The sequence below is a fragment of the Aotus nancymaae genome, unplaced genomic scaffold (assembly GCF_030222135.1).
Source record: "Aotus nancymaae isolate 86718 unplaced genomic scaffold, 86718_ANA_hifiasm-v0.15.2.pri h1tg000003l, whole genome shotgun sequence".
In the NCBI taxonomy this organism is placed as follows: domain Eukaryota; kingdom Metazoa; phylum Chordata; class Mammalia; order Primates; family Aotidae; genus Aotus; species Aotus nancymaae.
Genome location: NW_026988414.1, coordinates 13,779,979 through 13,792,908, shown reverse-complemented (window position 1 = coordinate 13,792,908; position 12,930 = coordinate 13,779,979). Strand labels below are relative to the sequence as shown.

Here is a 12,930-nt window from a genome sequence, read left to right as displayed (position 1 = left end):
ACTGGTAAACTATTAAGTGCACAGATATGCAAGTGATGTCTTCTGTCTTATATTATTATTACATTATAATACAATTATATTAATAAAATATATTCATATAATCATATTTTATTAATATTATATATAATATAGAACTAATGTATTATCTATAGTAGTAAAATTTAACTATATATATTAATTTATAATTATATTATCTGTGTTACATTATATTATTATATTATAGGTCATAGGGTGAATTATCATACTGAGAATATTTATTCATGGCTAATGGGCAGTAATCAAGGAAATGAGGGAATATATTACCTATACCCATGTACACACACACACACACACACACACACACACACACCCCATGTATCCCTTTATTCATTTTCACTCACTAAGATTGATAACTTTAATAAGCTGATTTCCAGCTTATTAAAAATAACAATATCAAGAATAGTGTGTTCTTTTCAAAGAAATGTCATTCTGGTTTTCTCTATATTTTGGATTCCTCTGCATTTATTTGTCAAAATGTGAATGTCTTCATTAGCACCTTCTTCAAGATTTCAATAATTTTTTGTTTGCTTGTTTTTGCATTATTTCTTTCACTCAAAGAAATACAATTCTCTAATTTTATTTAATAAATAAATTTAATAAAATAAATAAAATTATCTAATTAGTTCTAATTATCTAATTGTGAACAGTATAAACGTTTAACCTGCCCTGAAAATACTTCAATAATAGACTAAAATACATGAACAGATTGGCCAAATTATTCATGCAAAATTAAAATTAAAGCATCTGTAAGTGCAGAATAGTGGGGATTAGGAAAATTGAGGGTTCATTGATCAAGTTTTTCAGTTTCATAAGGAAAGCTGACTACAATCTCTATACAGGAGAGAAACTGATACACACTGATTTTCAAGTGGAGTTTGTAGACAGCACAATTCTGGCTAATCCCATGAAAAAGCAGGTCATATTCACCTGACAAGATTGTTTTGGTTGGTTGGGCCTGAGTTTTAAAAGGAAGCTTCATTTTTTGTAGAGAAGATGATTCATTTTTTTTTTTTTTAGCTCTATCACTGATATTATATAATCTCTATGATTTTGGCTACGCACATATGAATAAAAGCTTCCCATTGTACTGGGAATCAAATTCCTCTTCTTACCATGGCTCACAGCAACCAACGCTGATCCCTATCTTCTTCAGCCAGATCCTCTCCTCCTTTCACTTTGTTCTCTACACATAAGCCACACTCTCCTTTTCTCTGTTTCTCAAACAAGCAGAGATTATGCCCCACTTAGGTCCATCACAAGCTCTGTTAGTTCTGGGTGGAATTTTCTGGGCTCATTTTTTCCCCAGGGCTGGCTCCTTATTACCTTATTCAGTTCTTATCTCAAATGCTCCAAAAGATCTTTCCTAAGTGCCACTTTTTTAGTCTTTCATTTCATTGTTTTCTTACTTTTCTCCTCCAAATTTCAGGTTTCAGGGTACATGTGCCAAGTAGTTACATGGGTAAAACATCTGTAGCAGATGTTTGCTGTACAGATTATTTCTTCATCCAATCTAATGAACACAGTACCCAATAGACAATTCTTCATTTTACGATCCTCACCTTCCTCCCACTGTCCACCCTCAAGTAAGGCCCTAGTGTCTATTGTTCACTTATTTGTGTCCATGTGTACTCCAATATTTAGCTCACACTTATAAGAGAGAATGTGCAGTTGTGGTTTTCTGTTTCTGTGTTAATTCACTTATGATAATGGCCTCTAGCTCCATTCATGTTGCTGAAAAGGACATGATTTTGTTCTTTCTTATGGATGTGTAGTATTCTATGGTGTATATGTACCACATTTTCTTTATCCAATCTACCACTGGTAGACTTCTAGGTTAATTCCATGTATTTAATATTGTGAACAGTGCTGCAATGAACAGGCATGCATGTCTTTTTGGCAGAATGATGTATATTATTTTGGGTATAAATCCAATAATAGCACTGTTGGGTTAAATGATAGTTTTAAGTTCTTTGAAAAATTGCCAAACTTCTTTCCACAGTGGCTGAACTAATTTACATTAATGCCAGCAGTGTATAAGTTGTGGGAATGTAAATTTTCTGTACAGTTTCACCAGCATCTGTAACTTTTTTTGACTTCTTAATAGCCATTCTGATTGATGTGAGATAATATCTCATTGTGGTTTTGATTTGCATTTCCTAAATAATCAATGATGTTCAATATTTTTTCATATGCTTGCTGGTCATGTGTATGCCTTTTGTTGAAAGTGTCTGTGTCCTTTGCCCAGTTTTTTAAATGGTATTGTTTGTTTGTGCTTGTTAATTTGTTTCAGTTACTTGTAGATTCTGGACATTAGACCTTTGTCAGATGCAGAGTTCACAAATATTTTCTCCAATTCTGTGGATTGTCTATTTACTCTGTTGATAGTTTCTTTTGCTGTTTAGAAGCTCTTCAATTTAATTAGATCTCAATTGTCAATTTTTGTTGTTTGTTGTAATTGCTTTGGTGACTTTATCATAAAATCTTTGCTAGGACCTATGTATCAAATGGTATTTCTTAGGATTTGTTCAAGCTCTAGTATTTTTAAATTTTACATGTAAGTCTTTAATCAATCTTGAGTTGATTTTTCTATGTGGTGTAGGAAAGGGGTCCAGTTTCCATCTTCTGACTATGGCTATCCCTTTATTGCAGCACCATTTATTGAATAGGGAACCCTATCCCCATTTCTTGTCCTCATCCACTTGTTTGAAGATCAGATGGTTGCGGGAGTTTGGCCTTCTTCCTGCACTCTCTATTCTGTTCTATTTGTCTATGTGTTTGTTTTTGTACCAGTACCATCCTGTTTTGGTTACTGTAAACTTGTAATATCTTTTAGGATCAGGTAATGTGATACATCCTTTGTTCTTTTCGCTTAGGACCGCTCTGGCTAGTCCAGCTTTTTGTTTTGCTTCCAAGTGAATTTTAGAATAGTTTTTTTTTTTTCTAATTTTATGAAGAATCTCTTTGGTAGTCTGATAGGAATAGCGTTGAATCTGTATATTGCATTGGGTAGCACTGTCATTTTAACAACATTGATTCTTTCTAACTTTGACTAGGGATGTTTTTTCATTTGTTTGTGTCATCTCTGATTTCCTTCACCAGTGTTTGTGATTCTCCTTGTGGAGGTCTTTCATCCCCTTGCTTTGTTACATTCCTAAATATTCTTTTATCCTGTGGCTACTGTGAATGCTATTGCCATTTTTGATTTGGCACTCTGTGTGTTGGAAACCATACAATTACATAAGAATTAAACAATCTGTTCCTGAATAACTTTTTAGTAAACAATGAAATTAAGACCAAAGTAAAGACTAATGGAAAGAAAGTTATAATATAACAAAGACTCTGGGACACAGCTAAAGCAGTGTTAAGAGAAAAGATTGTTGTGCTAAACATGCACATAAAAATTAGAAATATCTCCAATGAACAACCTAACATCTCATCTTGGAGAACTAGAAAGCCAAGAACAAACCAATTCCAAAGCTGGCAGAAGACACAAAATAACCAAACCAGAGCTGAAATGAATTAAATTGAGATGTGAAAATCCATACAAAAGATCAATGATACAAGAAGTTGCTTCTTTGAATGAATAAAATTGATAGACCACTAGTTAGATTATTAAGGAAAAAAGAGAGAAGATACAAATAAGCAAAGTCAGAAATGCTAAAGGGAATATTACTACCAGCCCCATAGAAATAAAAAAAAAACCATGACAGACTAGTACAAATATCTCTATGCACAGAAAATAGAAAACCTAGAAAAAAATGGATAAGTTCCTGATAACATGCTATCTCTTTAGACTGAAGCAGAAAGGAATGAAATCCCTGAACAGACCAATAACATTTCAAAATTGAATGAGTAATAAAAAGCCTACCAAACTGAAATGCTCAAACCAGATGGATTGATGTCCAAATTCTTCCAGATATATAAAGAAGAGTTGGTACCATTCTCACTGAAACTATTTCAAAAAATCAAAGAGGAGTGACTCTTTCTTGAACTTACTCTGTGAGTCCAACATTTCTTGATACCAAAACCTTTCATAGACACAGCATGAAAGAAAACTTCAGGCCAATATCCTTGATGAAATTAGATGCAAAATTCCTCAACAAAATACCAGAAAACGAATCTAGCAGTATATCACAAAGCAAATACACCAGGATCAAGTAGACTTTATCTCTTGGTTGCAAGTTTGGTTAAATATATGAAAATCAATAAATGTGATTCATCACATAAATAGAACTAAAAATAAACTCTACATGATCATCTCAACAGATGCGGAAAAAAGTATTTGATTAAACTCAGCATCTTTTCATGTTTAAAAGCCTTAATAAAGCAGGCATTGAAGGAATATAACTCAAAATAATAAGAACCATGTATGACAAATCCACAGCCAATATCATACTGAATGGGCAAAAGCGAAAAGCATTCTGCTTGAGAACTGGAACAAAACCAGATTGTCCACTATCACTACTCCTAGTCAACCTAGTACTGAAAGTCCTAGCCAGAGCAATCAGGCAAAAGAAAGAAATAAAAGTAATCCGAATAGTAACAGAGTAAGTCAAACTATTTCTGTTTGCAGGTGATATGATTTTATACCTATTTTATTGTCTCTGTCCAAAAGTTCCTAGATCTGATAAACAGCATCAGCAAGGTTTCTGGATACAAAATTAATGTACAAAAATCATAGCATATCAATATACTGATAGGATTGTTTGTTTTTGTTGTGGACAGTAATAGTCTTTTGTTTCCATGTTTAGCATTCCATTAAGGACGTCTTGTAAGTCAGCTCTTATGGTGATGAACTCTCTTATTATTTATTTGCTTGTGTGAAATGGATTTTATTTCTCCTTCACTTATGAAGTTTAGTTTGGCTGGATATAAACTTTTAGGTTGGAATTTCTATTCTTTAAAGATGCTGAATACAGGCCCCAATATTTTCTGGCTTGTAGAGTTTCTGCTGAATGCTCACGGTTAGCTTAATGGGGTTCTCCTTGTAGGTGACCTACCTCTTCTTTCCAGCTGTCTAGAATGTTATAATATTATTTTCTTTCATGTTGAGTTTAGAGAATCTAACTGCAGTTTGAGTTGGCAGTGGTCATCTTGTATAATATCTTACAGAGATTATCTGAATTTCCTGAATTTGAATGTTGAACTTTCTAGCAAGATTGGGAAAATTTCCACGGACAATATACTCAAATAAGATTTCTGAGTTGCTTGCTATCTATCTCTCCCTCTGTTTTAGCAATGCCATTGAGTGATAGGTTTGGTCTCTTTATGTAATCCCATATTTCTCTGAAGTCTTGTTCATTATTTTTTATTCTTCTTTCTTTATTTTTGTCTGGCTGAACTGATTTGAAGAACCATTCCTCAAGTTCTGAGATTCTCTCCTCAGCTTGGTCTATTCTGTTGTTAATACTTCGTGTTATATTATGAAATTCTTATCATGAATTTTTCAGTTCTATCACATCAGTTTGTTTTTATGTTAATATAGCTATTTCATATTTTAGCTCTTATACCTTTTCACTGGATTCTCTAGATTCCTTGGCTTGGGTTTCAACTTTCTCCTGAACCTCAATGTTCTTCATTGCCATCCAGATTCTGAATTCTATATCCATCATTCCAGCAATTTCATCTGTTTAAGAACCATTGTTGAGGAGTTAGTATAGTTATTTGTAGGTAAGAAGATACTCTGGTTCTTTGAGTTGCTAAGGTTTTTGTGCTGGTTCTTTCTCATCTGTGTGAGCCGATATTCTTTCAATCTTTGAAGTTGCTGTTTTTTGGATAAGGGTTTATCCCTTTATATTCTTTGATGCCCTTGAGTGTCTGACAGTGGTATAAGTGGTGTTCAGTCAACTGGCTTTGTTTCTGGATGACTTTATGGGGCCAAGGGCTCAGCACTTCTGGGCTGCATGCTCTAGCCCTGGGGAGCGTAGACCAGGCCTACTGCTTTGAGGGCACCTTTCCATAAGTGGGCATTTAAGCACACTTAAAGAAACACTGGAGTTAGTAATGTGAATCTAAGCAGAAAAGGTTCTGAAGCAGAAATGCACTTGTATTTGAAGAACAGCATCAGAGTCTGGGTTTTGTGAGTGGATGAAGTGAGGCAGGGAGTGGTTGTTAGTTAATACGGTTTAAGACAGAATGACCATGTAGGGTACTGAAGCAATTGTGAACACTGGCTCTTGCTCTGGGAAAGATGGAAAATGTCATGGAGAATGAGTGACATGATACGACTTGGATTTTAAAAGGATCAATCTGAGAATCTCTTGAAGACTGATTGCAGGGGTGCAAGTACCTTAGCAGGTGAGCCAGTTCATATATTTATACCCATTTAATATGTAAATTTGTAAAGTGTAAATTTTTTAAAGCAGAGATTGATCTGTCTTTTATTTTATTTTATTTTAATTGACAGTCTTGCTCTGTTGCCCAGGCTAGAGTGCAGTGGCATGATCATGGCACACTGCAGCCTCAACCTCCTAGGCTCAAGCAATCCTACCACCTTAGTCTCCCAAGTATCTGGGACCACAGTCATTTGCTTCTGGATCTGGCTAATTTTTCAGTTTTTTTGTAGAGATGGGATCTCACTAAGTGTTCCAAGCTGGTCTCAAACTCCTGGACTCAAGCAATACTCTTGCCTCATCCTCCTAAAGTGCTGGGACTGCAGGAGCGAACCACCAAGCTTGGCTCTTTATTTGTCAATAATTTTATACCCTAGTATAAATAAAAAAAGCCATTCCCAGTGTCTTTTTCATGGATTCGGTTTTTTCTGGCTGTAAAATGGAGATACAGGACTCAACTCAAGGCATTAAATGAGATAATCAGAAAGTTTAATATCTCTTCCCTGAAACACTAAACAAAATTCTTATTTTTAATGTCACAATAAAAGATTAATTCATTAATTCCTCCATAAATATGAAGGCACCTGCTCTGTAAAAATGTGAAATAATAAGGTTTACCAACCTTCTTGTCCTCCCTTTCCAGAAGTAAGGGAGAAGGAAGTATTTAATATTACTCCAAAGAGTTGAGATCCCAATAGGTTCAGCATTGATGATGATAGTAAAATATCACAGTTGAATTACTGGGGGAGTGATAGCTATATCTAATTAATCAGATCTAGTTAAATGATTACTTAAATATATTATGAATGCTTTTTATGTTAAAAAAAGTCCTACAATATTTTTACACAGAGCTATACTTTTTCATTTTTCTAAAAAAAATTAGCCATGGTTATTTAAATGTAGTTTGTTATAGCTTAAAAATATTTTAAAATATAAACAGATGTTTCAATAAATGGCATTTAGTGATATTAGTGAAGGCTTAATTCATGTAAATTAATTTCATCTGTGTGCGTGTGTGTGTGTGTGCACGTGCATGTGTGCACGTGCACAGAGATGTCTTATGCAAGAAACTCCATCCCTTGGCCAAATTCTTTTTGTAACCCTTATTCTTGGTTTGCTCTTTAAAGTTAGCATCTGCATTACATAGATAGGCTAACAGTGTCATGGATAACTGCATTTTTTATGAGAACTATGAAAGTGATTGATATTTGTGAAGAATAGTGTTCTGGAGTATTGTCCTATACATCATTTTGAGAAAAAAAAAAAAATGGGATTTGGGCACAATGACTCACACCTGCAATCCCAGCTACTTTGGGAGGCCAAGGCAGGTGGATCACTTGAGGTCAGGAGTTTAAGACCAGCCTGGCCAACATGGTGAAAGTTCCTCACTACTCATGGGTAACACCCTCTATGGGCACCGAGGAAGGACGACTGTCCAGACCCCAGGTACAATTAGTGCCTAAAGAATATCTTAGTTTATGGTGTTATTACTCAGCTATTTCCTTTATATAATCCTTCATATTTAATCATTTATTAGTTTATAGAATTAGTGCCTGAAGTATAACTTACTGCTTACATATATCTAGCTTATATAATCATACTTAATACTTATATCTAGCATACTTAGTTCTATATAATCTTTCTATATAATCATATAGGTATTGTAGTCGGAGCTGTACTGACACATTTAGTGCTGATTTATAGAATCCTTCTATATAACCATATAGTAGTTTGTAGTAGGAAGAATGCCTAGAGCAGTCACAGAACAGAAGCAGTACATGGGAAACTACCCAGAGCAGGACAAGAACCAAAGACCCAGGTGGTGGCGTCCCTGCCTGAAAGGGCATACGCTGTATGGCAGGCTTGGAGCAAGAGCCTCTCCTTCTGATGAAGGAGTTGTAGTACCTTGCATCCAGTTCCTGTTTAAAGTAAGCCTCAGGCCTGAGATCCTGGAAATAACCGAGGGAGAACTCCTCTGGTGTGACCAGTCATGGTGGCTGTACACCCTGTCAGTCTTTTCTTGCTTCTGTGCTAGCTCAAATCATCCTCCCATAAATAGCTCAGAGAAGAGCACAAGTCTGTCAGCTTGCACTTCATTGGCTTACAGTATCCTTCTATTAGAAATCCTTTGAAGTCTCCAGCCCCTAGATAAGAAGCATTGTATACAACACCTTTTGCACACAGCCCACCTCCTTGCGTCGGTGACCTAATGAGGGTGGACCCCTTTTCTGTACACAACCTTCTACTACTGCACATGGCACAGCCCCATACTGTGCACAGCCCACCTCTCTGTCCAAATGATATATGGGGTGGCCCCCTTACTTGTGACACACGTGATTATGTATGCCGTATTACTAAGCCTATAGATGATGACCTAACTCAGGACCCTGCCCCCTGCTTATACCTAATAAATACAGATGCTTCTGGGCATTTAGGGCTCTCGCTGATCTCTGCTCACAGGTGGCAGGGCCCCCTGAGTCCAGATGCTCTTCACCAGTTCTTCAGTGTCCTGTCTCTTTATTTCCTGGATCCTGCACCTCAGCACAGCATAAGGGACACCCCATGACCCTGTGGGGCCCAACAGCCCTACATCTACTAAAAACACAAAAATTAGCAGGTGCATGCCTGTAATCCCAGCTACTCGGGAGGCTGAAGCAGGAGAATCACTTGAACCTGGGAGACAGGGGTTGCAGTGAGTTGAGATCGTGCTACTGTACTCCAGCCTGGGAGACAGTGTGAGACTCCATCTCAAGAAAAAAAAAAAATGATGTTCAACCCCCTTTCACCACAAATATGATGTTTATCATGATATTCACACATTTCTTTAATCCACAAAAATAAGTCATAAATATGATTGCATTTGATCATCATACCAACCCTTTGAAAACAAACCCAGTTTTGCTATTTCAGTTCTACAGATAAGGAAACAAAATTGTCCTTGCTTACCTGGTAAGTCAAATCTCAGATTCCAACTGAAAATTCTGAAGACTGAAGGGCTGTGGTGTATTTCAAGTGATGTTCGTAGTCAATGTTAATGTTTAACTGAATGTTAGAGTTTTCCTTTTTTTCTGGATGTCTGTAGTTGTAAACTGAGAAATTCATGAATCAAGTGTTCAGAAATTTCTGGCTATACTACAGAATTGAATTAAAATCTTACTAATCCTTTCTGTATTACTGATATCCCTATACCAACTCACATTGTTTCTTTATTGGGGAGGCATATCAGACTAGCATCTCAGGACAATTTAAAAAGCATAATAGCAGGATATAAATATGTATCAGAAAGGGTAACTCATCATACCTCCAACTGATTTGTGCATTTTTAAAAATGAAAGCAAAATTGCCAGAAGATATAAAAGAATGCTTCTAATGACAATTTTGGACCCTTGTTTCATTCCCAACTTGACCATTTGGTCTCCAAAACACACCACTATCTTTCCCTGTGCAATGATGTTGAGATCTGTGCCCAGTTCACAAAGGTATTGTGGAGCTTAATAAATATAGGTAATGTGTTTTGGAGCTGTCTTTGAAATGAATGAGGTATATGCAAAACAAGATTAGCTTCTGTTGCGTGGCTGTTCTGAGTCTGATTAAATGCATAACACAGCTTTTTCAAAATGTACATGGTAAAATCTATAATATATGCAAATGTTAATAAACTTCCCCTAGCTTTTATGATTCCTGTTAGGACACGACCAAGTTTAGTTGTATTGTCAAATGAATTGGAGAACCACATTTGGTTGTACATAATGTACAAAGGAGGGAAAGCTATTTTCTCCATCAGAGAAAATTCACTTCATCGCACTGAATGATTGAAACTATGGTTTGGAAAAGGGAGGTGCAGTAAGCATGAAACTGAATACATTTATTTACTTAATGCAGATACTACAGAAACCTACTAAGTCCGCTAATAGTAACAATAATTGAAATTATGATCGAGGTTATTAAAACACTGTAAAAGCTATATAACACTTTTTACAGGTGAAACAACTTAAAACTCTTAATAATCCCAGACAAGTTTTGTTTCTTCTATTACACATTCATTTATTCATTCATTCATATCTGTATTAAATAAACATTTATCCAAAAAACTGCTACATGCCAGGCATTATATGAGTACTTGCAAATACAGCAGTGAATAAAAAGAGGTGAAAGCCCCTCTCCTTACTGAGTCTGAACTTACAGTTATTAGCTTACCTTATTGGTGCTTATTATGTTATTATATAAAGTATGTCAGGTGCTGGTAGTTGATATGGGAAAAAATAATGCAAGACACATGTGGCAATGGTGTGAACAGGGTTGCATTTTAAAATAGGGTGGTTGGGGAAGGGCTCAAAGAAAAAGTAAAATTTGAGCAGACGGGGGGACCAAAGAATAAGCCCTATAAATTCTTAAGGTAAGAGTATTTCTTGTGGAAGTGAAACAAGCAGTTGAAATAGAGGTAGGTGTGCATGCCTAGCAGTCATTGATCATGTGACCAAAGTACACTCAGTGACAGGAAGAGCAATAAGTTATGGAGTAAGAGATAATAACTAAACAGATCTTATAGGGCTTTTTAGACCATTTTAAGGATCTTTGGTGTTTGGAAATATAAAGAGGTTAGTAAGTTAGGAGAAAAAGAGAAGATTTTGGCACACTAGAAGCCAAAAAAGGAGAGAGTTTCCAGGATAATTTTCATAGCACTTGGTACAATTGCATTGTAATAAAAAATGATATTTGTTAAACACTGGGATATATACAAAGCTTTAAGCTCTATATGAGTAGCTACCATTCTTATGTCATTCTCTATTGTCTCTGCTGCAACTGGCCCATGCTGGACACACAGACACTCCAGGAAATGTGCATTTTCCAAATAGATGAGTGCATTTTCTAATTTAATGATCACAGCATTACTGTTTATCATCCTTCCATTTTACATTGAAGGAGAGAAGACAAATAGAAGGTAAGGAACTCCAAGAGGACCCCTCAGTTTTCTGAGCCTATGTCCCATATTTCTGCCTTTGATAAGAGACCCCCCAAATTTTCAGAGTAAATGCCTGAAATCTGGGACTTTCCCTCCCTCTTGGAGATCAGAAAACCTGAACCTTACCTGCTGCTCATTTCATAAACCTCTTGGTGCCAATTTTGCCTCCCCACTCTCAGATGTCACAAGCCACCCTGCTGAATTCTCATCTTGCCAGCCATGGCCTAGCTTGGGCCTCAAATGGCCAGGGTAAACAAACAAGGAATTATCACTTGGAACAAACATCTGATTATCTCAGCAGCAATTGCTATGAAAACAGAACACAGGAAAGGGCAGCTGCTGGCTTCACTGCTTTCATTGCAGGCTCTGATTGTTATGGAATGAGGTGGCCTTTCCACCTGGCATTGGATCATAGGGCCAGGTGGTGCCAGGTGGCATGGACTGTGGGGAAGAAGTCAGAACATCTGTGGCTCACCCATTCAAGCTCTGTTGAGTCTTTTCAAGTCTCCACGGTGCTCTAAAATGGAAAACATAAAAATAGAAGAAAGAAGAATCCTAGAGATCCAGTTTGGGACCCTGCCTCTACAACGTATGTGCTGGAGATTTTAAGGAATTTTTTTTGATTCTCTAAGGTATTGTTTCAACAGTGATGGAATGCTGTTCATAGTGCCTAACTTAAAATATTGTTGTGGAACTTAATGCAAAAGTATGTGGAAATAATTGATTTCAGTAGAGACCACAAAATGGCAGTTGACTCTAATGAAAAATGGCCCTTGTACTGTTCAGCTTACTAGAGCTCTCCATGAAGGTCTGGAGCACAAGCATATTCAATTAATAAAATATTATATGCATTGCCTAGACACCATAAAGGGAAAATTTTCTGTGCCTGAAGGCAGAATTTTGGTATTACTGGCATATGATCTTTTGGCTTCATACTAGAAGTAATTTGGAGGTCATCTTTAACAAGCACATTTTTATTAGTTATAAATTAATCTCATTAGTTTTGGATCAATCTTAAATGAGGTAGATCTTCATAGCCAACTGTGATTGAGTAGTGCTTTTGAGAACTGAGTGAGAAAGTGAGGTGCAAGATAGACATAAAATCATTAAACTGTGCCTTGATTTCTAAAGACAAGATGGGCATTTGATAAATAAAGGTCTTAGAAATGGCTGGGTGCAGTGGCTTACGCCTATAATCCCAGCACTTTGGGAGGCCTAAGCAGGCAGATCACGAGATCAGGAGTTCGAGACCAGCCTGACCAACATAGTGAAACCCCAACTCTACTAAAAATGCAAAAAGTAGCCAGGTGTGGTGGCACACACCTGTAATCCCAGCTACTCTGGAGGCTGAGGCAGGAGAATCACTTGAACCCAGGAGGCAGAGGTTGCAGTGAGCCAAGATCACACCACTGCACTCCAGCCTGGGTTACAGAGGAAGACTCTGTCTCAAAAAAAAAAAAAAAAAAAAAAGGGATCTTAGAAACAATTTGTTCTGTGCTTCTGAGGACAGACAGGGAGCAGAGAGAAAGAAGATCAGCAAAGATGCTTATAAAATTGTACAAGTCTCTTGCAGGTCAAACCTAGTGGGTCAGTAAA

At 36.5% G+C, this 12,930-nt stretch overlaps 1 long non-coding RNA gene across 1 annotated transcript in view; it reads left to right on the top strand.

Moving 5' to 3' along the window:
- LOC135274824 (uncharacterized) overlaps positions 1 to 12,073 on the top strand; it is a 238,276-nt gene extending 226,203 nt beyond the window's left edge. Inside the window, exon 6 of the long non-coding RNA XR_010342554.1 lies at positions 11,698 to 12,073. This is a non-coding gene — a long non-coding RNA (uncharacterized LOC135274824). The remainder of the gene's footprint in view (positions 1 to 11,697) is intronic.
- The last annotated feature ends 857 nt before the right edge of the window (positions 12,074 to 12,930 follow it).